The 26,073-nt window shown below is 37.1% G+C and overlaps 1 long non-coding RNA gene across 4 annotated transcripts in view; it reads left to right on the top strand.

The window, feature by feature from the left end:
- Positions 1-24,772, top strand: part of LOC145991282 (uncharacterized) — a 41,056-nt gene extending 16,284 nt beyond the window's left edge. For all 4 annotated transcript variants that reach the window (XR_014442036.1, XR_014442037.1, XR_014442038.1 and 1 more), the window contains exons 3-5: positions 11,105-11,194; positions 16,894-16,972; positions 17,415-24,772. This is a non-coding gene — a long non-coding RNA (uncharacterized LOC145991282). The remainder of the gene's footprint in view (positions 1-11,104; positions 11,195-16,893; positions 16,973-17,414) is intronic.
- Positions 24,773-26,073: the final 1,301 nt, after the last annotated feature.

Genomic DNA, 26,073 nt, shown 5'->3' with positions numbered 1-26,073 from the left:
TGTAATCTTTCTTAGACACCGCGAGAGCGTCGGCCGCTTACCGGCCTTGTCATGCATCAGGTGCCGCCAAATTGCGTAACAGATAGTCCGTAACAGAAACAGCATCGCTGCGCATAAAGCAAACCGAAAGTGTAAAATTATATTTAAAACTAATAATAATGATGATCACTAACCTTCTGTGTTATAAATGATGTTGAAAATGACCTCCTTCAACACCAATACATTTCCGGCATCTGCGTATGAAATTCCTCTGAACATCCATAAGCTCCTCAGGTGTGATTCTGGCAATTTCTCTTCTTATATTTTCTTTTAAATCCTCTATTGTACGTGGGTTATTCTGATACACTTTGTTTTTTAATGTTCCCCATAAATAATAATCACAAGGAGTAAGATCGGGGCTACGAGAGGGCCACAACTCAGTACTGATAATTCTGTCCTCAAAAATCTCGGCAATAAAATTAAGTGATTCATAAGCAGTGTGAGCAGTAGCAGAGTCCTGCTGAAAAAATGACTGCTGGCATTCAATGTCCGTTAATTGTTCAAAAAATGGTTGTAGTATGTCTCTTCGATACCTTTCACCATTGATAGTACCTTCATAAAAAATAGGCCCTATTATTCTGTGCGCATTCAAACCACACCACACACCAATTTTTGCAGGATGGAGCGGAACTTCATGCACAAGGTCAGGTTTTTCTGCGCTCCAATAGCGATTGTTTTGTGAAATAACTCGGCCATTCAATTCGAACCAAGCTTCGTCTGAAAATATGATTAATTCTGGATTTACTCTGCCAGCAACAATATTATCCAGCATCCAGTTACAGAATCGAACTCTAGTCGCGTGATCGCGCGGTTGCAATTCATGAACCACTGTAATTTTGTAGGGTTTTAATCTAAGTAATTTAGTGGCATTTCGTGCTGAGGATTTTGAAATGCCTGTTTCCTGAGCAAGCCGACGGAGGGATTTTTTTGGAGTATGTTCAAGTCGTTCACCAATTTCGTCTAGCTTTTCTTCCGTAAGAACACGTCGTCTGGAAACACGTTTCTTAGGTTCAAGAGATCCTGTCTCTCGTAATCTTTTAACGAGGTTGTAAACAGTATGTCTGTCCGGAACAGGATTGCCAGGAAATTTTCTTGCGAATCGCCTGACAACTTTTCTGCAAGAGTTCGTTTTCACGTAAGTATCGTACATAAAAACTCTTTGTTCAAGACTATATTTGTTTGGCGGCATAACTAATGAATGAATAACAATTAACACACGATAAAGCACTAGCACTGAACAACACGAGTACTGATAAACGCAAACCGAAGTGAACACGTCTAAACAACTGGTAGCCGACAGCTGTCGCATTCGCGTAGTATCGAGAGGCTTCTCGCGGCTTACCACTACTCCGATAAGCCGCTGACGCTCTTGCGACATCTGAGGAATTTCGCTTCTAGCGTCGGCTCTATAGACACTGGATGGACCAAATTTTGAGGGAAGCACAACAAAAGACTACTCTATGAGGATATGTAATGCTCCTGCCGCAACTTTGAAAAAAAAAAAATATGGAAATTACGACGTTCAGAAATTTTGCGTAATTACGGGGAAAATAGAACTTTGGGATTTGGCCCCCGTTTCCCCCTGGACTCACAATTGTCGGAATTTACATAAAATGTTGCTTTTTGTTCATTCTTACATTTAGAATTTAAATTTCTTAAAAAGATGCAGTTGTTGAGCAGTTATAGCCTTTTATATTCAGTTTATCCCATAGTAGCAAAAGGGGAAAAGTGCTTATTTCAAATGGCGCTCTCAGAAAGAAAAACGCACACAGTGCATGATCGCTACTTTACTTCAAAAATATTCACACGTTAAAATTAAGTGACACTGTTAAATAATTCGTTTATCTGCGCTTTCGTTTTGCATAATAATGTATACGTAACCTCCCCCCCTCGAAAATCTTGGGCACGCCACTGACTCTAGTGTTCAAAAGGATTAATCTTGTGTTATCTGCAAAATAAGAGTCACGGTTTTGTTTATTCGAAGGCAAGACAAGAATGAAAAATTGAATCCTTTATGTTGGATGAGTCATTGCTGTCAGAAGCGATATGGGCAGAAATAAAGTGCCAGAAATATTTGTATTTTAGAGGACACCTTTTCCAGCATCCTTGCGGCAAGGTACGTGCTTATTTAAGTTGTAATTGTAACTATAATTGTGAAAAGTGGAAACATTACAAAACAAGCGGTTTGTGTAACGGGCTATCTGTTACGCAATTTGCCGGCACCTGTTGCATGACTAGGCCGGCAAGCGGCCGACGCTGAAGCGGTGGCATGCTGCAATAACCTCCCTGTATTTACTACATATTGCAGTTACGGTGTTCACTCTTCATAATATACTGTAAACATTTAGACGCAGAATTTTACTGCTGCTATAGCGCTACAATTTTCGTCCTGTAACTTTATTTTACTGTGCTATTCTCCCTGCAAACATATCTGCGATATGTTCGGTTGTGAATGACTACTGAATCTAAAATCAAGTCTACCATTTCAACTGCTGAAAATTGGTGGTTAACATATTGAGCAAATAAAGCTCCTAGTAAAAAATAATAAAAAAATGGGGGCCCCCACAACATTTTGCCCAGGGGCCTCCACAAACCTTGATACGGCCATGCTTATTGTTATGTGCCGGCTTCCATGGCAGAGTGGTTTGCACATCACGCTACGATGCCAGGAGTCTGAGGTTCGAATCCTGGCCTGGGCATGAATGTTTGTGAGTTTCCATTCATCATATCATCACTCATCCCCTCTTTGCAAATTAGCCAATAATTGCACAAGCAAATCAATCAATCTTCTTGTTATGTGTGCTATGTGTCCCTCTGTGGCATTAGTAGTTAAAATAGGTTCAATCAGTAGCGTACGCAGGATTTCATCAAGGGGGGGGGGGGGTTATTTCGAAAACTTTCTACTAATTCACATTACCATTGTTTTATTATACTTTAATTAATTAATAATAATAATTAATTAATAATACTTATAATTAATTAATTAGTTTAATTACTACTAATAATACTACTAATGCAGCTGCTGTTACTACTTATATCACTACTATTATTAAGTAGTAGAGATCTTCATAAATATATTTATAAAAGCAATAGAACAAAATTACATTTTTTTTGTTTCTTTGTTACGAAATAATTGTCTAGTCAACTGTTAGTTGTATATGATAGGTGAGACATTCTAAGTGTGAAGAAAATCCATAAAAACAAGCAAATATATGAAATTTATTGAAATAATCAAAATATGAAACTCATTCAAGGAGCCGTGGTGGTCTAGTCTGACAACCTCGTGGGAGATCCGGGTTCGATTCCCGGAAATGATTGGAATTTATCCAGGCTTATCTCCGCACCCAGCCTCATATCAATGGGTACCTGAGAGCAACCCTGAGGGATAAAGGCTGCCGGAGCATGGTGCTGATCACATCACCTGCAAAATGGCCGAGATCGAGAATGTGTGGGCCCCAACACACCACTACATGTGCCTTCATGGCACGGTGCTATATGCATGGGGAAATTTACACTACCTTTACCTATGGAACTCACCAAGGATGATGATGAGGCGCGAGAATACATGTTGCCAAATTCCACTGAGTCTATGTTTTCGTTCAAAAGTAAGTTTATAGACATTCCAACACATTTATCACTTCTAGGTGATTCACAAAGCACTTCTGTAGACTCAGCATCACTTGAGAGTTCACAAGGGGATGCAAAATCAGTACCGGGAAGAACGTTCGCAATAACGTCGGCACACTGCGACGAAGCAAGGAATTTTCACAATTCTCGCGAGAGACTGCGTGACTTTTTGCAAAAGAATTGCAAAATTGAACTTTGTGGCCGCTTAGATTGTGTTTGGAATGTTGTTTTTTCTCCATGCTGCATTGGAATAATAATTCAAATTATTATTATTATTATTATTATTATAACTGTCGCAGATCTTTGACTGATAAATTAGCCACTTTTAATTTTTTTCACAACATTTTCCATAATATATCAAAAGCTCAAGGGGGGGGGTTTAAACCCTGTAACCCCCCCTTGCGTACGCCACTGGGTTCAATTGTACTCATCAGAAGGTTCCATTATAGTACTTCTACTTTTCAATTGTAGTCTTCTGAAAGTTCTAATTAGTAATCTGAAGGTTCATATATAGTCCTCAAGATGATTCTTAACTGTAATCTTGATGTTTTTTTTATTGTAATCCTCAAGATTTAATTGTAGTCTTCAGAAGGTTTAATTATAGTCCGCAGAAGGTTTTCGATTGTAGTCCTCTGATGATCCAGTTATTTTCCTCTGAAAGTTCATACTGTGCATAAAGTGGACTTAAAACATCAACTCAATCAATCCTCTGAAAGTTCACACACACACACACACACACATACATATATATATTTTTATTGAAATCCTCAGAAGGTTTTCAATGTAGTTCCCAGATATGTGTGTTTGTTTTTAGTTTTGAGAAGTTTAATCTCCACAATATGAGTTTTAATAAAAACAAAACATTATTTTAATTTTGCAGTAGGAACTTTTCTAACGGTGGAAGCGGCCCCGGCGCCCACCCAGCGTCGAATAACATGGGTACCTGGGGGAAACCCTGGGGGGTAAAGGCGGTCAGGGGCGTGATGCTGATCACATCACCCCCACTAACGACCGGATCAAGAAAGTGTGGGGCGTTACCCCCACACCCCCTATACGCCTTCATGGCGTGGTGCTATGCACAGGGGAACACTTTACCTTTTTTTTAGTAGCATCTGTTCCATGTTTCACTGTTGATAGGAGATCGTCCCCATATGGCGGGAAGATACATTGTGAAAACAAGTAGAACAAGTACTAATAATTTTAATTTCAATCAATTAATCACAGTCCTTCTACAGAGTGACATGGGCTGCTTTCGGCAGAATGATCCAATGTAACAAGTTAAAGAATGGTCACAGGTTTGTACTCTGAGTAAGGCTTAGATGTATCATTGTGTTCATATCATCATCCACTTTATCAGTCCACCTTTCATCCTAACACATCTAACACAAGAGGTAGAAAGAAAATACAAAAGTCAATGTACATGGTGTGGTATTATATGCTCTTTCCAGATACAACCTGTGCATGTGTACATTATTTTTGCAAGACAAGCTAGTGCATTTTCACACATATGCATTTACGTGTACGTGTGTGTAACCTAATTTACACCCTCATCTGTCAAATCTGCGGCAACTTCTACCTAGGCGAAACCTCCACCCCCTTGAATCTAAGGATAAATAATCACCGTTCCTCCACCCAAAACTCCGATTTCACAGTTGCCATCCACACCAACAGCCATAACACTACCTTCAATAACTGCTTCCGTGTTGCCATCATCCACCTTTTACCCCCCCGCTCTGACACATCTTTCCGTAGGCGATGGGAAAGGGCCTATATAGCAGGCATGCACGCCACTATACCCCCCGGACTCAACCTAGCCAACCAGTAACTCTTTCCTCTCCTCCCCGAAACTACCCACCCACCTGACAGTAAACACTGGCTAAAGTATTTCGTGTTTCCTTTCAACTGTTTCTGGCAACACTGACCGTAGAGACGCTACGGTCAGTATTCTGTGCCTCTACTCAAAGTGTCGTCGATCTTTTTTCTACCGTCTTGAAAATGCGACTCAGATCGCGAAATATTGAATTATTTCTATTCGTGTGGTAAGTGTTTACTGTCTCCTTCATTATTTGTATTTATCCGCCCTTCTGGCACCATTTCTAACCCTATTCCTGTATATATATATATATATATATATATATATATATATATATAAACTAATTTAATGTGTGTATTCAATATTTAGTTTTATGTAGTTTTATGTGTACACTTATACTCCTTAATTGTATGTTTACAGTTCTAATTTGATTTCCAATTGTCCATGTTTTCTTTTATCTTTCTTATTTACTTATTTACTATTATTATTACTATTTTGTTTTGTTTTCTTTTTTCTTATTGGATATATATTCTTTTTGTAGGAAATGTGTGCCAACTGTAGACTGTATTTTGACAAGGGTTAGGTGGGAGAACAGCATATGCTGAATTTGAGTTCATAAACAAAGTAACATAATGGATAATACTAAGGTCCAATAAGTTCACATTAACCTTTTGCGGAACCTCGCAAGCATGGATAGCCTCTCTGGCCAGGAACTTCAAACTTGCCACAATGTACAAAATAAATCACAACTTGAGAACTAATTGTTGTAGAAAGATTAAATCAGTTTTATTTTCTTCATAAAAGACAGAGCTTTTAGAGGAGGTGAAACTTATACATTGTGCATCCCAAGTAAAAAAGTACAGTGCTCCCCTGTGCTTTGCACCACGCCATGAAGGCGTATAGGAGATGTGGAGTTAGGGCCCCCACACTTTCTTGATCAGGGCCAAAGGTGGGGATGATGTGTTCAGCATCATGCTCCTGGCTGCCTTTACCCCCCAGAGTATCCTCCAAGTACCCACTTTATACTATGCTGGATGGGTGCCAGAACTGCTTGAACAGGTGGAAAAAAATCCCAGTTCTCCCCCGCCGGGGATCAAACCTGGATTTCTCGCATAGTAGTTAGATGCCCTAACGACACAGCTACAGTGGCTCGTTGTGCATCCCAACAATGGAAGAAAATGGTATTCGGCACATCCCTGTACCAACCACATTAGACCAATGTAAATGAAAAAACTGTATTATCTAGCAGAGGTATACAACTGTGCAAAGTTTCGTTGAGAACAGACTGATCCTTTTTCTTAAAAACACGCAAACAGCAACGATAAAAAACACTTTTGCAGTTCTGCCGAGCTTTCGATCCCATCTGGGAATCATCATCAGAGCTGGTCGAGGGGCGACAGAAGGGATGTGGTTGAAGTTCCGCTACTCACTCGACCAGCCCTGATGTTGATCCCGAGATGGGATCGAAAGCTCGGCAGAACTGCTAAAGTGTTCTTATCGTGCTGTTTGTGTGTTTTTTAGTGTTTTTAACAAATATGTTGCCAGCACGTGACATAAAAAGTTTTCTACTGTCAGACTGATCCTTCTTGAGGTAAAAAAAATAACAATGTATAAGAGCAGCAGTGTTGCAAGTTTGTGGAAAAAAATTCCAGAATTACATTTCTAGTGTCGTCCCTATGGATACTGCATGAACCAAATTTGGAGGGAAGCATGACAAGATACCACTCTTTGGGAATATGCAATGCCCATGCTCCAACTTGGAAGAAACTGATGTTGCAGCATTTGTAAATGTTTCAAATTATCAGAAAATTTCAAAGTTTGGGTCTTTGGCCTCAGGGCCCCATTTGGCCTCTAACTTTCTAAGGTTGTTAAAATGTTCCTTTCTCCTCATTATTACACATAAAATTGAAAAATATCAGAAAAAAATCATTGGTTGAGGAGTTACAGCAGGAAAACAAAGGACTTCTTTCAAATGCCACTTGTAAATAATAGTAACAATGGTTTGGTAACTACATGGTATTGGGTAAACCATTCCTGTCCAGCCGCTAAAGGTTATACAATTGAACCTGAGTTAGGTGAAGAGAAAATAATACATATAACTGAGAATTACTTACAAATCAGATTTAGATACCATGTCATATCATTATTAAAATACTGTAATTGTGTCAATTTTGAGGATCAAGATATAGTATGAAACACAGATTATTTCTGTCATACAGTGGTAAATTAACAAATGTAAAAGTTTGATTCTTAAATACATTACATTTGTCACTTTAATAGTGAACACTTTGATACTGAAATACTACAGTCAGTAGACAGTGCAGTTTTATAATTTTACTATCCAATTTTTTTTAAAAATCGTCTAAAATAGCATATCTTTTACTAATGACTGTGCAAAGTGTGGTATAAGCTATGCCTAAATCTGCAATCATTTCTGTTTTAGTTTTATGTGATTAGTGTGTTCTTCCAGCATAAATTTTACTTTCTAGTCAAGCATGTAACTATTCCTCTTTCTGTTGTCCATGGCCCCTGGAAATTTCCATCTACTTTTTTTCAATTTATGGTAATTTATAAATGAAGCACTTTATTTCACCTCATTTTGCATCATTGTTTAAAAATGGTCTTGAGATATTGAATTTGGTACGAAACTTTCATAATTTGCAACACTGAAACACTGTTAATTTGTAAGTTTCACACGTTCCAAAGCTTCTTATACTCAGGGCCAGCAGAAAGGGGTGGGGGGGTTAAACCGTGCCACCGCCCAGAGTGGCAAATTTTCAGGGCGGCAAAATTTGAAGATAAGAAAAAAATAAGCCTATTGAAAACTTGAAAGTTATAATATTATATTATATAACTTGTAAGTTAATATATGTCAACCCACCGTTTTGAAGGAACATATCAGTAGTCTCACTTTAAAACTACTGAGTGTCATAAGGTTGGAAAGCAGATTCGATGCCTTAACTCCGTTGAGATATCATATGGGAGAGGTCTATGATGCGCTCCTTCAAATAATTGGCGACAATAAAACTGTCCGAATGGTCGCACATGAGGCTCAGTGTATTTCAAATCAGTTGTGTGTCGTTACAAAATTCCTTTGCTCACTAGTTATCTGGTATGACATTTTACTCCACATAATGTAATGAGCAAATGTCTTCAAAACATCAATCTACGATGTGTTAGGTGATTTCTTGCAAACATGTCAGCGTTTTGAAAAAAACAGGGGGGGGGGGGGGCAGCGACCTGTGAGTCTTGGTTGATGAGAAAGAATTGGCATCGAATTTAGATATAGATGATCCAAAGATAGGCAACACTGTACAGGGCCGAAATCGAAAGAAGAAGCAGTTTCAGTGTGATGAAACTGTTGAAGATCCACGAAAATGGTACAAAGTTGATTTTTATTACCAGGTCCTAGACGATTATTTTAGCTCTAAGAGAAAGATTTGAGCAGCTTAAACATCATAGTGTATGTTAACTGAATTATGCTACTGAATTTAAAGATGAACTAAAAGTGCTTTTGGCTATAATAAAACAATTACACCAAAGGAGACCTTAAACTGATAAAGGGTCATGGTTTTGCACCTAATTTATTAACTTTGTCGGTAACCGTGACAAGTGGCAAACAAAGTTGTTCTTTTTTTTTGGAAATTAAGGCTAATAAAAATACTATCTTCTGTTAGTCATGTCTGAAACGTGCTTGTTTCCATTTTATGCAAGATAGCATTATACGAAAAATAATATTATATGCAAAGGTAAAGGTAAAGTTTGCTGTGCATATAGCACCATGTCACATATTCTCGATCTCGGGATTTTTGGAGGTGATGTGATCAGCACCTCTCTCCGGCTGCCTTTACCTGTCAGGGTTGCCTCCAGGTACCCATTAATTTGAGGCTTTATGCAGGGAACAACGCAGGAAAAAATTCAGACCTTAGACCACCCACGTGGGAGATCCGGAAATATTACATGTAATTCATTTAAAAATCCAATCATATATCATAGACCTACAACGGTAAACATGTAAAGTCAAGGCTTCATTTCTTTCCAATTACTTGTTTTTTATTTTACTTTTATTTATTCCAAGTTTCAGATACAGCACTTTTAAGGCCATGTTACACTGACAACTCTAACAAATAACAAGAACAAGTCAAGATGGTTTTAGGTAAAAGGAAGAAAGGTTAAATATAAACATAAGACATAAACAAGGAAACAAACAAAGATTTACATTTAAGATACATTTAAGAGATTGAGAGAGAGAGAGTTTTCATAAAATATGTGTAAGAATAATATAAAATTATTCGCATTTTTTTTTTTGCTTAATAGTATTGAAATAGCGTAACATGTCTCATTATTTATTTTATAGTTGGATGTTTTACTTAGGAATATATTGATTTTCAATTTTCCATTGCTGCGTAATGACGGGGGGGGGGTGCATTCGAAAGGGAGTGGCACCTGCTGCCACCACCTAGAGCAGCAAAATGACTCGCGCCGGCCCTGCTTATACTATTGTGTTTGCTGCTGCTGCTCCTACTGCTACTAATGTTAGAAGTAACTATTATGTAACCTTTGTTGTAACAAGTACTATATTATTCATATAATAAACTTTGGATGCTAAAATAAACTAAACTAAAACTGCTGCTGCTACTACTACTGCTGGTGCTACTACTACTGCTGGTGCTACTACTGCTAGTAATAATAAGAATAGTAATAATAATAATAATAATAATATAATAACAATTTAAAATACCGATAATGCAATAATTTTAAAAACGAACCCCTCCTCGACAAACTTCTGCATATGCCACTGGTCTGTATCACAATATTTTTGAGGGAAGGAGTGTACCCGACATCTTCGATTTGACCCCCCCCCCCCTAGGAAAATTTCTGGCGACGCCCATGTCCATGGCCAACCAGTCCCAAATGAAACCTGTCACTTGAATTATGTATGAATGCATTATGTACAAATAAGGTTCAATTAACCTGTTTTTAAATTATATTTTGCCGGGACCTACAGTAATTTACGTATAAAACAAAATTACGCAGAACTGAGTTACGTATAAAGCAGTCTCAACTGTATATTATACCTCAGTTTAGGTAACTAGGAATTGAATTGCTGAGTATATATAAAGGTGAGTTGAAAACTTGTATATAAATATCATGTGTGATAGATTTCAATTCTGTATTTACTCAGAGTGCAAAGTAAAATATTTATTGTTTTGTGTTTCAAGATAATTGAATTTTAGAAAAAGTGTGAGTGCCAAATTACATAAAAGTTGTACTATTCTAACTTACTTTTTGTGCAAGTTTAAAAATTCAAGTAACTGTACAAAAAGTATTCACTTCAAACAACAAGCAATTGCTTTCATTATTTTTTGTTATTACAATATTGGAATATCACGGTTTGCTGATTATTATTGGGATAATTAGACTAAAAGAAAGTGTATATCTTGTGATGTTAATTCAAAGTGCTTTCAGTTTCAATTTTTTTTTTACTGCAGCTCCTTCCCTCCAAAACTCTATGATTTTGTCCAATGTAGCCCTCATGCATTGCTTAGTTAATTTCCTGAGACATTTTACAAAATTATCAGTTATATTAAGCATGTATTAATTATTGATTTTGTGCTTTTCCAGTTTTCTACTCGACGTGAGAGACGTGAGAGACGTGAGAGAAGATATGTTCAAGCTGATGGTAACTCCAGTGTAGATGCTAAAGCAGGTGAGGTAAGTGTCCACATGCTTTTTAAAAAAGTGAAACCACAAAAGTGGGTTAGTGCTGGGATAGGACAGATGTGCATATTAAAAATAATATTTATTTCTGTCAACATGAAATCACCATACAATACTTGTGTACAGTGTGAAGATTGTACAAATTTTTAAGTTGTCTCTTGTACAATTCTGAACATCCTGAATGTTAAAATAAAACAATGGACATAACAATGAGTAAAGATACAAAAGCAGGGGTGGGGAATTGAGAGCAGTTTCTCCCCCCCCCCTTTTTCCCCCTGCATCATGGCCTCTTAATGCTAAGCCTTGTGGATAGATAGATAGAAAGCTTTTTTCACCTTCAGAATGATTACATTCATGGTTTCGTCATGGTTGTCATTGGATAACATTTCACTACATTTTACTAGAAATTTTTACTTATGGATTTTAATTATTAAAAACTCAATATGCTGACCAAAGCAGAAATTTGTTTTATTTTAAAACATAAACTAATCGTTACGTTTCAACCTTCTAGCAAGGTCTTCTTCAGACTCTGTACCAAATACATATGAAATAAGGTACAAAACAGGAAGATATATATATATATACACAAAAATCACTCCCCTCCAGACACAACATTATTAGAATGTTGTTTATCTGGAACATTCATTTCCAGGTTTTCCAGCAGGTGGCCTTCTCCTGTCAACTGTTGTTTCACCAGACAGGTGATTTAGATAAACATTTCCTTTCATCTGGAACGTGATTGGACTACTTATCTCACACTCTTTTTCCTTATCCTTTCTTTCTTCATTCCTTTTCTTTCTTTTCTCCTCCTTCGCTCTTGTCCTTTCCACTCTTTCTAACACCCTCTTCCATTCATTGTTTATCTTCAGTCCCCCATTCGAATTCATTGTGTCTCCTTCCCTTCTCTTCCCTATTTCCTGGAAAAGAATGGCTACGAGGAGGGGGATAGACTGGACATAAACAGAAGAAGGAAGAGAAGTGGCAGGGGAGATGAGGGAGAGAGAGAAGAAGAGGAAGAGAAAGGAAAAGAGAGGTGGTTTGGCATAAGGAGTATGGGGAAGACCACAGAAAAGGTATGCAAAGTGCTTAGGAAAGCAGGCATTAAATCTTACAGGAAGGGAGGATGAAGCATCTTAAGAATAGCGAAGAATGCAAACAAGAAAAAGGAAAATGGAGAAGAGGAAGGGATTATCTACGAAGTAAAGTGCAAATAATGTCAGAGTGTGTACATAGGAGAAACAAAAAAGAGGCTGAAATACAGGTTGAGAGAACATAGGGATGATGTACGACTTAAGAGAGAGAGAGAGAGAAATGTGATATTTAAACACACGAGAGAAACAGGACGTGACATAGAGTGGGATGAGGCTAAGCAGATAGGAAGGGAGAAGAGAATACTAGTGAGAAAATGGAAGGAGGCCAAGGAAATAGAGAAGAAAGGTGAAGAAGACACAATGAACTGGAATAGGGGACTGAAGATAAACAAAGAATGGAAGAAGGTGTTAGAAAGAATGGAAAGGACAAGAGTGAAAGAGGAGAGAAGAAGGAAGAGGAATGAAGAAAGAAAGAAAAACGTGAGATAAAAGAGTCCAACCACTTTCCAGATGAAAGGAAATGTTTATCTAAATCACCTGTCAGGTGAAACAGTTGACAGGAGAAGGCCACCTGCTGGAACACCTGGAAGGGAATGTTCCAGATAGACAACTTTCTATTAATCTTGCGTCTGGAGGGGAGTGATTTTTGTGTTTTCAACTTGCATGTATTTACATGTATAAAGTGTTCCAAAGAAACTTATAGGTAGGTTAGAGGCCATTAAGTTTGAATTGGTAATAGAAATTTGGTAAAGTTTTACGCGTTGCTAGTTCCATCACTTTTTTGCGTCTGTGTATGAGTTTGGATTTTCTTCGAATGTAAATATACTAACTGTTTCTAGATCAGTGTAATTGTTATCATAAGATTTAGTGGCCTAGGCAAGAACCAATGCTCTGAATCAAAAGGGGCGTAAGGGGTGACACTTCCACGTAGTACACCCCTGCGACTACTTTTTGCAGGTCAACATGGCTCTGGCATCTGGACCTACAGCCAGTAGTGCTGTGTGTTTGTTGTCCTGTGTTTTGTTTTTATATGTGCTGAGTGCCACTGTACAGCCTCAGCTTTTAACCCAGGTTAGAATATTTTAGTCCTCAGACACGTGCTTATTTTAGTTATGGTAAGGGACTGGACCCTGTATATTGTGACAGATGCAAAATAGCCTAAGTATTGACACACCTACAGTTTTCAATTCAATCACTAGTTTAGTTAACTGACTGGTAACATATGTACAAATTTGCTCCCCACCCACCGAAAAAAAGCTACCTCCCAACTCAAAGAATTAGAAAAATATAAATAGGTACATGCTTAAATGTTTAATAGATGCAACATGCTATCTAACTCTTCAAGAATTACCATTGCATGGTCATGCCAAATCATAAAGATCTTCTAGTAGAAAAAATTATAGGGAACTGGTTCAATTAATGTCGGAGAGAGATGCTGCTTTGAAAAATCACTTGAATAACAGTACCGTTATCACCGGCGAAAGTTATGCAATTCAAAATAATCTCATTGAAGCTTGTGTGAGTCATCTGATGAGTGAAATCAAACAGGAAGTCCTAGCTGCACAGTTTGTGGCAATAATTATTGATGAAACCATGAATGTGTCTCTGAAGTTAAGGAAAGGTTCACTAGGTTCATCAATATCAGTGATGATAAGACAGCTAATAGGTTATCCACCATTGTCTTTGGTCATTTGGAGGAATTTGATTGTAAATGTAGCAATAAATTAATAGCATAAACAGAACAGAACATCGGTGAACACAGGTCAGTGCAATGGCTTGGCAGCCCAAGTTAAATCCAAGTGTCCTCAAGCAATGTTAACCATTTACTATGCCCATGAATTAAAGCTGGTATTACAGCAGTCAGCACAATGTATCAGATCATGCAAAATCTGTTTTCAGTTGTTTCTGGTTTCACATCTTATTTCTCTTCATCTTCTAAAAATGAAATAACAGGTGTTTCCCCGTTTGTTGCTCCCACTAGGTGCTGTACAACAGTCGACTTGTTGAAACAATCCATAGTCAGAAAAAAAAATATTTTAATTATTTGATTACATTATTTCAAATGTTACTACTGTCTTTGATTTTGAAACAAGGTATTGTGCACAAGGTTTCAGAAACAATGTTACTGACTTTCAGTTAAATTTTCTTATGGAGATTTCCATAGTGTTAACAAAGGTACACATACTATTCAACATTCTGCAGAAGATATATTTTGACCTTACACATTGCCAGAAGAAACTTGAGGAATTCAAAGAATTCTTAAATCATTTGCGTAATGATTATGGGAGAAGATGTTTGCATCTGATTTCTACAATAAAGAAAGTTGACAGACAAGTGATGATAGTAATAGTATTGTGGAATACCATAGACCAGGGTTTCCCAAACTTTTTCGTTTCCTCAGTGACCAAGTCAGAATGTAGGCCTATCAAATACTTGCAAGTCAGTTAGTGTGGTTAGGTTGCTTGCCTGCCTTAAAAAATAAGCTCAGAAACACTTTACATGTAACAGACACTAAATAAGCACATATTTGGAACAATCATATCATTTCAGTGAAAATATTGGAATATTTCGTGGTGCCATGGCGCACACTTTGGGAACCATCGCTGTAGACTCTACTTGGAAATAATTGACAATTTCATAGCCCAGATCATGCATTTTGTTAGTCTTTTGGTTTTCAATAAATTTTCAGAATACTCTGTTCATTTAACTTCTCCATAATCTCATGGATTCTCCTTGTGGTTAGCATTTTGATCACCAAGGCCTCTTGTATGAACTCTCTTATATCTTCACTTCAGTGTCCTTCATAACACTAGAATCTGTACCAAATCTGCATAGCTACATAGTGGTCAATGACTTTTTTGACACTTTACTTGAAGTATCAAAACTTGTCCTATTGATTTTAACCATCCCAGCAACTAGCACATCTGCTGAAAGGAGCTTTTCTGCCTTGAAAAGAATTAAAAATTACTGTGGAATTAACATGGCTTAGGATTGTCTCAACAGACTAACCTCAATTTCTATTGAAAAATCATTCTTCAGAGAACTTAAATATGCCCCACATTTCACCACACTGTAACAGACATCTTTGCTGCCACAAAGCAAAGGAGGATAGAACTGCACTTCAAATAAAGCCACGAAGACTACAGTGAAGTCAGGTGCCATTAATTAAAATTTGTTATTTTTCATTTTTACTTGATAGTTATTTATTGTAATTTGCATGTGCTAATCAGGCTGTATGAAATTAGGAAGATGCTCTACGGAGTGCATTCAAGTTCTAAGGTCTCCTAAATTATTTTGAAAAATATACTCACCTCAGAAAGTTGAAACTGCTGTCACTTCTCAACATAATCACCATCTAGACGTTCACATTTTTCACAACGCTGACGTCGTCATAGCATGGCCTCTGCAAATGCTTTTTAGGAGTCTGTTTTGTATACTGAATAATAGCTGATGCAAGAGAGGAATGGCCAGAAAATGGGTGACCACGGAGACTTGGAGCGTTGGAAAGAGCCAAAAATTGCTAGGTGCGAGGTCAGGTGAGTATGGACGGAGCATGTGATTCACTTCAAATTTGTTTTCCATGAAGAGCATCTGAACAATGGCTGTCCGATGAGAAGGTGCGTTGTCCTGATGAAAGAACGCAGCTGCAGCCATTTCCGAACATTTCTTTTGCAATGCTGGAAGCAACTTGGTCCTCAAATCAGTTTCATAGCTCGTACCCATCATTGAGATACTCTTAGGATAGCAATGCGTGAGTATAGCACCTTCGCTGTCCCAAAACATAACTTCTCTCAGCAATGGAGTAACTGGTGGCTGGTTCATGGGGTTCCTTTGGTTTGTTTTCATACAATGTTCGACATTATTTGAACTATGGAACCCACGGACGCACATTGTTCATGTCCATGACACCACCACAGCATGTCTCAGTCAATTTAAGATGAATACCGATGGGTGTTACTCCACACAGGTAAAGAAAATGGATAATAACACGCTGTTCTTTCGATGTAAATGATGTCATTCCCAGTATCAAAAACATGTCCTTCGTTAGATAGCGCCACTAGCTTCCTATGGGCCATATCGTGCCATCATCTGGCCTCATCAACCTTTAAGAATGGATGCTTCTTCTCAAACAACTCTCACGTTTATAACTACTTCTATTAATGAAGAAAAAAATAGGAGACCTTAGAACTTGAATGCACCTCGTACAAGTGCCAGACTGTCACCCACTGATTAACCAGTCTATTGCATACATGCTCAGTACTAACTTACTTGATACTTGCATTTTCTCAGTCTGTTTACTATAACTTCCTACACCCCCCCCCCCCCAAAAAAAAGAAGAGTCGCTGCTGCATGAAGGAATCGCCCCTGTATAACACCCTATCTACTGTGTAGTGTATTTTAAGTATTTCAATGTCATATTTGTATCAGTAATCCCTTTGTTGTGTGAGGAAAGTTCGTTATACCTGCAATGTGAATATTTTTTATTTCAAAGATCAAGTTTATGTGACTGGATCTTGTTTGCAGAAAAATTGTACACGTCTCATTTCTGTTACATGTAATGGCATTACTAGTTGTAATAAGTGGCTTACTTGGCTATTTCAGGAGGATCAAAACAAGACACGGAAGCCGAAAACACCTGCTATGGATGAATTTATACGAAAGCCTGCAACTAAATAGACATGTAGGTTACAGCTATGGGTTAAAATCTGTTCCTGTGTTCATTGTGTGTTGTAGCCAGTTAAACATGTTTCCATTTTTATAGTGCAGTCACTTTAAATGTTGTTTTTTTTCGAAATAAAGGAACTAATTCATAACAAACTGAAATACAATGTAAAATTCCTATATTTTATAGTTTTTTGAAGAAAAAAAGGTAATACAAGATGCAATGTTGCTTTTTATCAATTGGACACTAACAACGGCAATATACTTCTGACTTCACAATGTTATCTAATGTGGAATTGTTTGTATGCTATTAAATATTGATTATAGTGACAGGAAAATATTTTATTTTGTGTGTTTTTAAAATTTATTATAAATGATTCATATAAATATAATTCATATAATTGAGTTTTATTGTATGTATTACTCTGTGCTCATATAATTGATATTCTGTTTTCTTCTAGCCGGAAGAAGCTGAGTGATCAGATATTACTGTTACTACACTGTCTCACAAGAAGTAAAATTTTATCTACATTACTATTTCATTTGTTGGAAGAATGTCACAATTATGAAGAAGGCGACTTGCTAATTGTTATGATATGATATGATTTATGTTGTAATTCCATTTACCATTGTACAGTGGTTGTCTTTTCAAAGATGGTATGGAACATGTCAGTACACTAGATCAGCCATGTCAAACTCAAATCATAAGTAGGGCCTCATAACGATAATGTCAAAACTCTCCAGGCTGCACATCTCGAACCCCAACCCCTGAAGTAAAAAACTAGGGTATTCCAGTAATTTCCCTTGCAGCATTGATATATTATATGAATTAAATTCAGAGTCCCCCCTTTCTAAGTACCAAAAATGATGCAAAAACGAGAGAGAGGAATTCCCCTTCATTCCCCTTTGCATAACACCCTGGTTAGAATTAAATGATTACGCGATTACATGTGTGTTGTAAATGAAAAATATCTTAATTATAGTTCTAATAACTTTTATTTTTATTGATATAAAATAAAACTGAAATATTTTTTCTTAGTTAGTGGTACATTTGTTTCAAATGTAAATTAGTTACAATTGTGCAAACATTTTGGAAAAAAAATCATTTATGGATAATCCTACTTTCATTTCTCAGATATTTTCCTTTTTTTTACATTTTATTTTTGGAACAAGCTTCGCAATGAACTCTTAATACAGACAATAAATGCTTGTCAGTCATTCTTTTATCATTGGGCTGTTCGTTAAAATTCTAGCAGCAAAATGTATTATTCCAGTATAGTGCAGTGAGAGATAAGTGGAAAATCTAGGATAGGAACAATCACCTCGTGATATTTCTCTTTCAATACTGAGTTGCATTGTAATCCAGTAGGTTATATTTGAAAGTTGGGACTTGCACACACAGAATCAAAAGAGAAGATAGCAATAAACAAGAAAATGTATTGCCCCTCGCATTCTGTGAAGTCATGAAACCTGAATTGAAATTCATAAAATAGTATTTTTACTTTCGATGACTAGTCTTGTTGGACTATTCAAGAGCGTTTGACTCGATCAATCATGAATTGCTATTGGCCAAACTGTATCACTATGGCGTTACCGGAAACGCGTTAAATTGGTTTCGATCATATCTCGGCAACACGAAACAACGTGTGAAATATCGGGAACCGGAAGTCACATACTCTAAATGGTTAGTTGTTCAACGAGGCATCCCTCAAGGAAGTACATTGGGTCCACTACTATACATGATTTACATAGCTGATTTCGACCACGCTGTCCAATATTGCCACCACCATCAGTATGCTGACGATTTGCAAATCTATATTCAGTGTAATCAGAGGCGTGGCGTGCATGTAGCCGGTGTTACCGCAGGTAACAGCAAAATGTAAATAATTAAAAAGTTGTTTCAATAAAATGACAACATTGTTAAATACGTTAATGAACACCGTTGCCGTCGAGTAGATATTGCCTAGGACATTTTTTCTGTAGCCGACAGAAGCGAAGAGGGAGGCCGTTCCGCTACCCTCAAGAGGCAACAAGGGAGAAGAGGGCGCCAATGCAAGGAAAGAGCGGGGAAGGACTTTATGGGGTTATTCATATACCTGTTAAGGGGCCCTGTTGCCGTTCAGAACCACCGGAGCAGCCAGTGTTGTCACATCGGATTGGCAGAAAAGAGCTAAATCCCACCTAAATAGGAATACAATTTCTGTGAAGCAACAAGAGGTAGACTGCAGAGACAAGGCTGGATTGAACTACAACTGAGACCAGTTAGGTAATAGACGAAAATATAGTTCCTTGGTGTGATTCGTGATTTGGACAAACCTTGCTCCAAAATACTAAGTTGGCAACAGTAGTACGTACAGCTGGGGTTTCCTTCCACAAAGGAACGGAGTTCTGTCGTCTGCTCAGTGCTCACCACACAAACGTCAAACTGACCCGAGAAAAGTGTGGTTCTTCTTCTTCCCCATCGCAGCTCATTGCAAAGAAACGGAGACGAAGAATTGACAAGGGTCTACCACTATTCATTGGATTTTCGTGGTAACTGTCTCGTGAGTGGTAGTTCTTTCTAGGAGTGTTTGTAGCTAAATCACTGTGCTGATTGCAAAACAAGAACGAAATGAACAAATATCTAGCTCGAAGAAATGTTTTCTTTACCGAAAGGGGGGGGGGGGGGTGTAATAACGTCTAGCAGGCATAAATGTTCTACTGATAGCCGGTAACACTTTTTAAAAAGTCACGCCACGCCACTGAGTGTAATACAGAAAACTACGATAATGCAATGACCAAACTCCAATTTGACCTTGATGCTATAACAAATTGGTCACGGAGAAACTCCCTTCAATTAAATCCAACAAGATGTTGCTTCATGATCATAGGGACTCATGGTACCCTTAAAAAACTTCACAAAAACGTACCTTCTCCTCCAACTCTTGACAGTATACCGTTAAGCGAAGTGTATACAAGCAAAAACTTGGGGATTGTGTTCGATAGACACTTAAATTGGGAGGCACAACTAGAATTTATTGTAAAAAGCTGTATGGGGAAACTTAAATCTTTGTATCATTTAAAACATACTCTGGATGCTAATGTTAAAGATTGTCTTATGCAAGCACTCGTCCTATCCACATTAGACTATTGCGCTTCAGTGTGCAGTAATATATCCCAGGGCCTAAACTATAAACTTCAAAAAATTCAGAATTGTTGTATACGTTTCATATTTAACCTAAACAGAAAGGAACATGTATCCGCCTACTTAAAAAAACGTTCTTGGCTAAACATTAACAATAGAAGAAAATACTTAACACTCACCTTGATGTACAAAATACTTAAGAGTGGCTCCCGAAAATACTTATCCGATAAGATCTGTTCTCGTAGAACATCAGCCGAACATAATATCCGCAAGAAGCACAATCTAAAAATCCACAAACATAAAACCGCCACATATAACAAGTCCTCCTTGTTACAGGGATCAGGGAATGGAACAAATTGTCTGCACCATTGACTAACATTATTTGCCATCAGAATTTTAAGAAAAATCTGAAGAACTTACTATTGTCCCAACAATTTCATTAACCTTCATATTTCATATGTTAACAATTGCACCTGCACTTATACATCATATAATGCATACCTAACCTATCCCCCCCCCTGCACACACATTAAACTACCGAAGACTTATTACTTATCTTTACTCAACAGTATATATACTAATCTATTCAATGTATGATTTTATCATTGTATAATCTTTATATTATCTTTATTGTATTATGTATGTTTTTTTCCTTTTGTTTTTATTAATTTATTGTATCTTTGAGACAAGGGTTGGTTGTAAGAACGGCCCATGAGGCCGAAACACACAGACCATTCTATTCTATTCTATTCTATTCTATTGGCTTAAACCAAGTTCACAGAGTTTTATTTCTGACAAGTTGTGAAATTATTAAAATTATAACTTACTCACATAAATTATATATATATTACCAACTTAGAAAAAGGAAAACTGTACCTTTGCACAATGGCCTCCAGTTCCTGCCACGGAGGGGGATATGTTAAGCATTTCTTGTGTCACATTGAGACAAGAATCTCACCCAAGAATGAATTCAGCCAATTGAGCTACTGCACAAATCAAAACCTGCAAATTTGACTTTCAATTGTTTTTTAACATGCCAACAATCCTCTCCTCAACTGTATTTTTTTTATCTTTTTGATTTTTTTTTCAATTTTTATTTGGCATCGTTTTCCTTCCACTTTTGACTAATGGCAACGATGAGGATGAGAATGAGTGATGAAATTGGTAAGGGACACACCCAAAGAACACCCATGCCCAAGTCAGGATTCAAATTTGCAACCCTTGGCGTCGAAGTTAACCACTCCAGATTGTGGCAACTGTATTTTGCGACAAAGAAATTTTTCTGAACAAATTCACTTTATCAGGGCACAAAATTTTCACGCTCTTCACTATTCACTTCACAACAAAACTCTCCCAGTTAATTTGAAAAATTCTACATTCACATTCTATGGTTCTTTTCGAACTCCCATAGGGCTTAGGCAGCAACAGGATTGCCTGAAACTTTCCCAGAAACTGTATTTTCTTCAAGGCAAATCCTTGACCTATCAAGAAACTAACTTGTTGGTGACAGAAAGTATGCATGCTCCCCTCCCCCATCTAATAAGATATTTTTGTACCTCAGAACTAAACTGTCAATCAATTTACTTACTCGACAACACACCTATCCTTAATGGAGTGCAAGTAGGGAAAATAGGTGAATCTGGTTAAGTTCTGGTGAGTTGAGGTTTTTTCACGAGAAAAGGAAAAGGATAATTACACATGTATAGATGGTCCTGCTGTACTGCATTCATGAAATGTGTGCAGGGCCAATGCAGGTTGCACAAAGGAATGCTTCTTGCTGCATGCAGCCTGGAAGTTTTTCATGACTGCATTAGATTACAGTTAACAATTATTTTAATGTATGAAGATATTATACACAATAGCATGGCATGAGGTTCACATACAGGTGTTCACAATAAAATTTTTATACTGAATGCAGATTTACTCCTTCCTCTCCCTCGTAACTTCATCTTCAATTGAGAAAGTGAGAATAATAGTTCAACTTATTTTCAATAATTTCCCCACAAAATCACGCTATGTTTGAAGTAATACAAGTTTTTTTATACAACTAACACCCTTTCAATTATGTTATTTATAATTAGTAATGGCCAGTCCAAACTAATTAGTATAGCATGCAATCTCATGTATGTACAACGCGAGACTACCATACTTCGCAATCTACTTTTTATTACAAGGACCATATATTAAACAACAATATTCATTCAGCACTGAAAGCACATGCATCGTTAGTGGGACAGAGAGGAGGATGCATCCTCTCAGGAGTTCAGAAAAATGTATTATGTGTATATGAGATATTTGAATATTATACAGAATGCCCCCCACCCCCCACCCACAATAACTTGGTTGCGATGCTTATGATTGAAGTATCAGTCAATGTGACATTGCTCATATCCCGTCTTCAAGCGGCCCACACTTTGGGAACTACTGATTTAAAGCATACAGTAACATCTATTCATCGTCGTCATTAACATATTTACCATCCTTGATCTTATGCATTGCACGAAACAAATCATTCCAGAGGCAGTCTTTTGGAAGCAAATCGCTTATATATGTGCAAATGGTAACAAACACCTAGGATGTGTCCTTTGCCCATCCATGCACTCGGGTGAATTGATCAATTACAAGTACTGCGATGAAAGAAGATTAACTGTAACAATTCTCTTTTAGATATATTTATATATTTTTTAAATGTATTTATTTCGAACATAACTACTTGCTGATTTGCCCGAATAAGTGGCTAAAGAACACACACTAGACATGTGCTTTCATTTGCTTAAAATCTGCCAGGTTTAGCGAATTCTCACTAAAGTTTGCAACTATGTAGACTAGGTAGTGCTGACCTTTTTGAGTCCCCCTAGACATGCCTTGTATATGCTGCACTCTGGTGCTGAATGTAAGAAGTATTGCTGCTTGCATCACTATTCGCACAGCGAAGTGAACATCTTCGGCGTATAGTGGCCAACAGCCCCCTTAGCTGTCAGTTTTATGCAACATGCACAGCAATTGTGTTCAAAGCCCTCCGTTGAACACTGTAGGAGTCAGTGTTACCAACTATCTACAGAAGTTATCAGATGTGAAAGAAGTCGTGTCAGAGTAAATTGTGTGCATCAAACAAAGTATTTTTTCGAATAAATATATGTGTGTGTGTGCATTTAATATGTACATAATTTAAAACATATACATGAGTGTTCACATGCTCATGCAAACATTATCAGGTGATGCCCCTGATTATACATAACATTATACTGTGCATAAAGTGGACTTAAAACAACAAATCAACCTATGCATAACATTAGAGTACAAATTTTACATTATAATTGGTTTGATTGAGGATTCTGGGTGTTTCTCCTTGTTTTCACTAATATTAGTTGCAAGATACTGTGCTCAACACTTAAAATAAACAATTATTATTATTAAGATATGAATTTGAATTTGAATTTTATTTTCTTCCATTGACCCTTGATTAAAAGAACATGGAAAACGTCAAGATACATAATGAAATAATAATTCATTTAGTACATCATAACAAAAAAGAAGAAACATTGTGTAGTACATTACGTCACTACACCAAAGTAAAAATTGAAAAATACACTTCATTACACTACAATAAAAATAAAAACACATTATCATTGCTGCATGATTGAAATAAGAATACAATTAAAATACATATTGTTTAGTACATTGGCCTTGTATTGTCTTGTTCCATGAATTCTCTGATTTTTTTATTGTTTGTATTTGTTTTCATTCATTTACATATGTGCACATATAATGGATAAAATCAATGCTTTTTACCATATGTTAATAAAGATATGAACATGTAGTGAAATATAGTACTTTCATTGTTTATAAGTTTGATGTTGATTTCAGTGTACTAATGGCAAATATGATTTTGCCCAGTTTTGCAGAAAGGTGATCTATGTGTGAGTTCCATTTTGAACTTTCATGTGTCTGTACCTCCAAGATTTTGTCTTTTCTTTACATGATTTATTGCCTTATTTCATGATATAACATTTGGTTCATTTAACAGTTTGATTCTTTCATAAAACAACATGTTTTTTACGGTTTTTCTACTGTTTAATATAAAGTTATTGTCAGAAAACCATTCAATAATGGTTAAAGGGTTAAAAATTTACAACTGGAGAGGGAAATACCCTCTCATACTCCCTTACACACACAAATACCATCCTGTTTAATGTCAACATTTGGAAAATTCAACTTGCTAAAGCCAGTGAAAATTCGATCAAGATTTTTCATGAATGTCAATAAATTAAAAAATAGTTATAATCGTTGAGTTTGAATGTTGTATGCTTGGTATACTATAGATAAGGATTTGCTCATTTTGACTGGTGATGTGTCATCTGCATGAAGGGTGGTTACTGCTGAATTTAGATTTAGTGGCAAGTCATTAATGTGTATTAAGAAAAGCAATGGACCAATAATAGTTCCTTGTGGAACTCCACTTGATATATTGTGCAGGGTTTTGAAACAAAGCTAGATGTCACATGTGTACTCTCATCCTCTCTGTGAATAATCTCAACTATTTGCATATCATTGCTAAGATGTGATGTGAGCCAATTAAGTTCTTATGGATATATCTTTTAAACAGCATATCCAGTCACAGTAGTATTACATATATGTGAATGACACTTGGATAGGATTCATAAGAAATTCAAATATATATATAATGTTACAATAATAAAGATGTTATAACAAAAAATATCTGGCATTCTTCTTCCTTTTTTCAAGTGGTCAACTGTGGTGTTTGTTTGCTACAGCTCTTTTTTTTTAGTTTGAAATTTTACTTTCCCCTCCTCTATTATTTTTCCTGTTCACTTCATATTTCCTTCTTCTCCTTTATCTTCTTTGTTCCTTGTTTCCCATCCCTTTATATTTACGATAGGAGACTGTGGAACTGGTTTATATCACGTGTACTTACTTTTCTGCATTTCTCCATTTGTTCCTGTCTTCCCTTAATGTTGCCATTTCCCTGTAGCTTCCTCATTTCACATCTTGGAACAGAGGCGAGGCGTCCGGTCATCGGGAGATGCGACGATGACCAAACAAAATAATAAAAATATTGCATTTTATATACTTTAGAGAAGCAGTAAAAATAATAAGTCAGAATACTCGCATATTTGTCCGAAATAAGCCAAGCGACAGCACGAAACAGCTCGAAATATGCAAGAGATTCATTAATCTTAGCACATCGAAATGAGGCCCCAGTATTACCCCTCTCGCCGAACCCTCCCGCCAAGTTTGCTATTGAAATCAATGGTGTTCGTTGGCACAGCTCATCGCAGAATGGTGTGAATCTCTCTGGTCTCTGCCAGTGCCAAAAACAGCCGAACAGGCAGACAGGTCCAACAACCTGTACTTTCCCCACTCTTGAAGGTCTGGGTCATAACAGGTCCTTTTTTCAGCCCCCATCCCCATGTTTACAGCCACAGCAGGGTTTGTCTGGAGTCATCAAGATTCTTCCGAGTGTCCAGTGGCATGCTCAAGGAGGGGTGGTGAGGATCATAATTCTGCTTAGGCTCAATATCTTTGAAAAAAAAAGAAGAAAGAAAAGGCAAGAAAAGATGGCAAAATGAGAACTTCAGGAATGACTACTTAAAAGTACACTTAACGCCCCCCTCTTCTTCTAAAATCCTGGACACACCTCTCGAATGTCTGCTATTTCCACTTGTTAAGAGGAAAAGCACACATTGAACAATATGAATCTGCTTTTCATTATCAAACCAACAATTGGCCATCAACCATAAAGGTTCTTCTTACCTTTAAAAGCGACAATTGAGGTGTGCATTTCAGTTTCCATCATATGTAATAATGCTCATCGTATGGGATAGAATTATATGTCTTTTGTAGTCGTAAGGTCTATGGTATGAGCTTTTTTGTCGCAGATAAATATTGTGCCTCCCCTCCGTTGAAAGATCGACCATGCAGCAGCATTTACAATTGCTCCTTTTAGCCCAAAATCAGCAAGAATGACACCCTGG

This window comes from Lepisma saccharinum, chromosome 8 (genome assembly GCF_977018435.1).
Source record: "Lepisma saccharinum chromosome 8, izLepSacc3.1, whole genome shotgun sequence".
Classification (NCBI taxonomy): domain Eukaryota; kingdom Metazoa; phylum Arthropoda; class Insecta; order Zygentoma; family Lepismatidae; genus Lepisma; species Lepisma saccharinum.
This window is presented reverse-complemented; position numbering and strand designations above follow the sequence as displayed.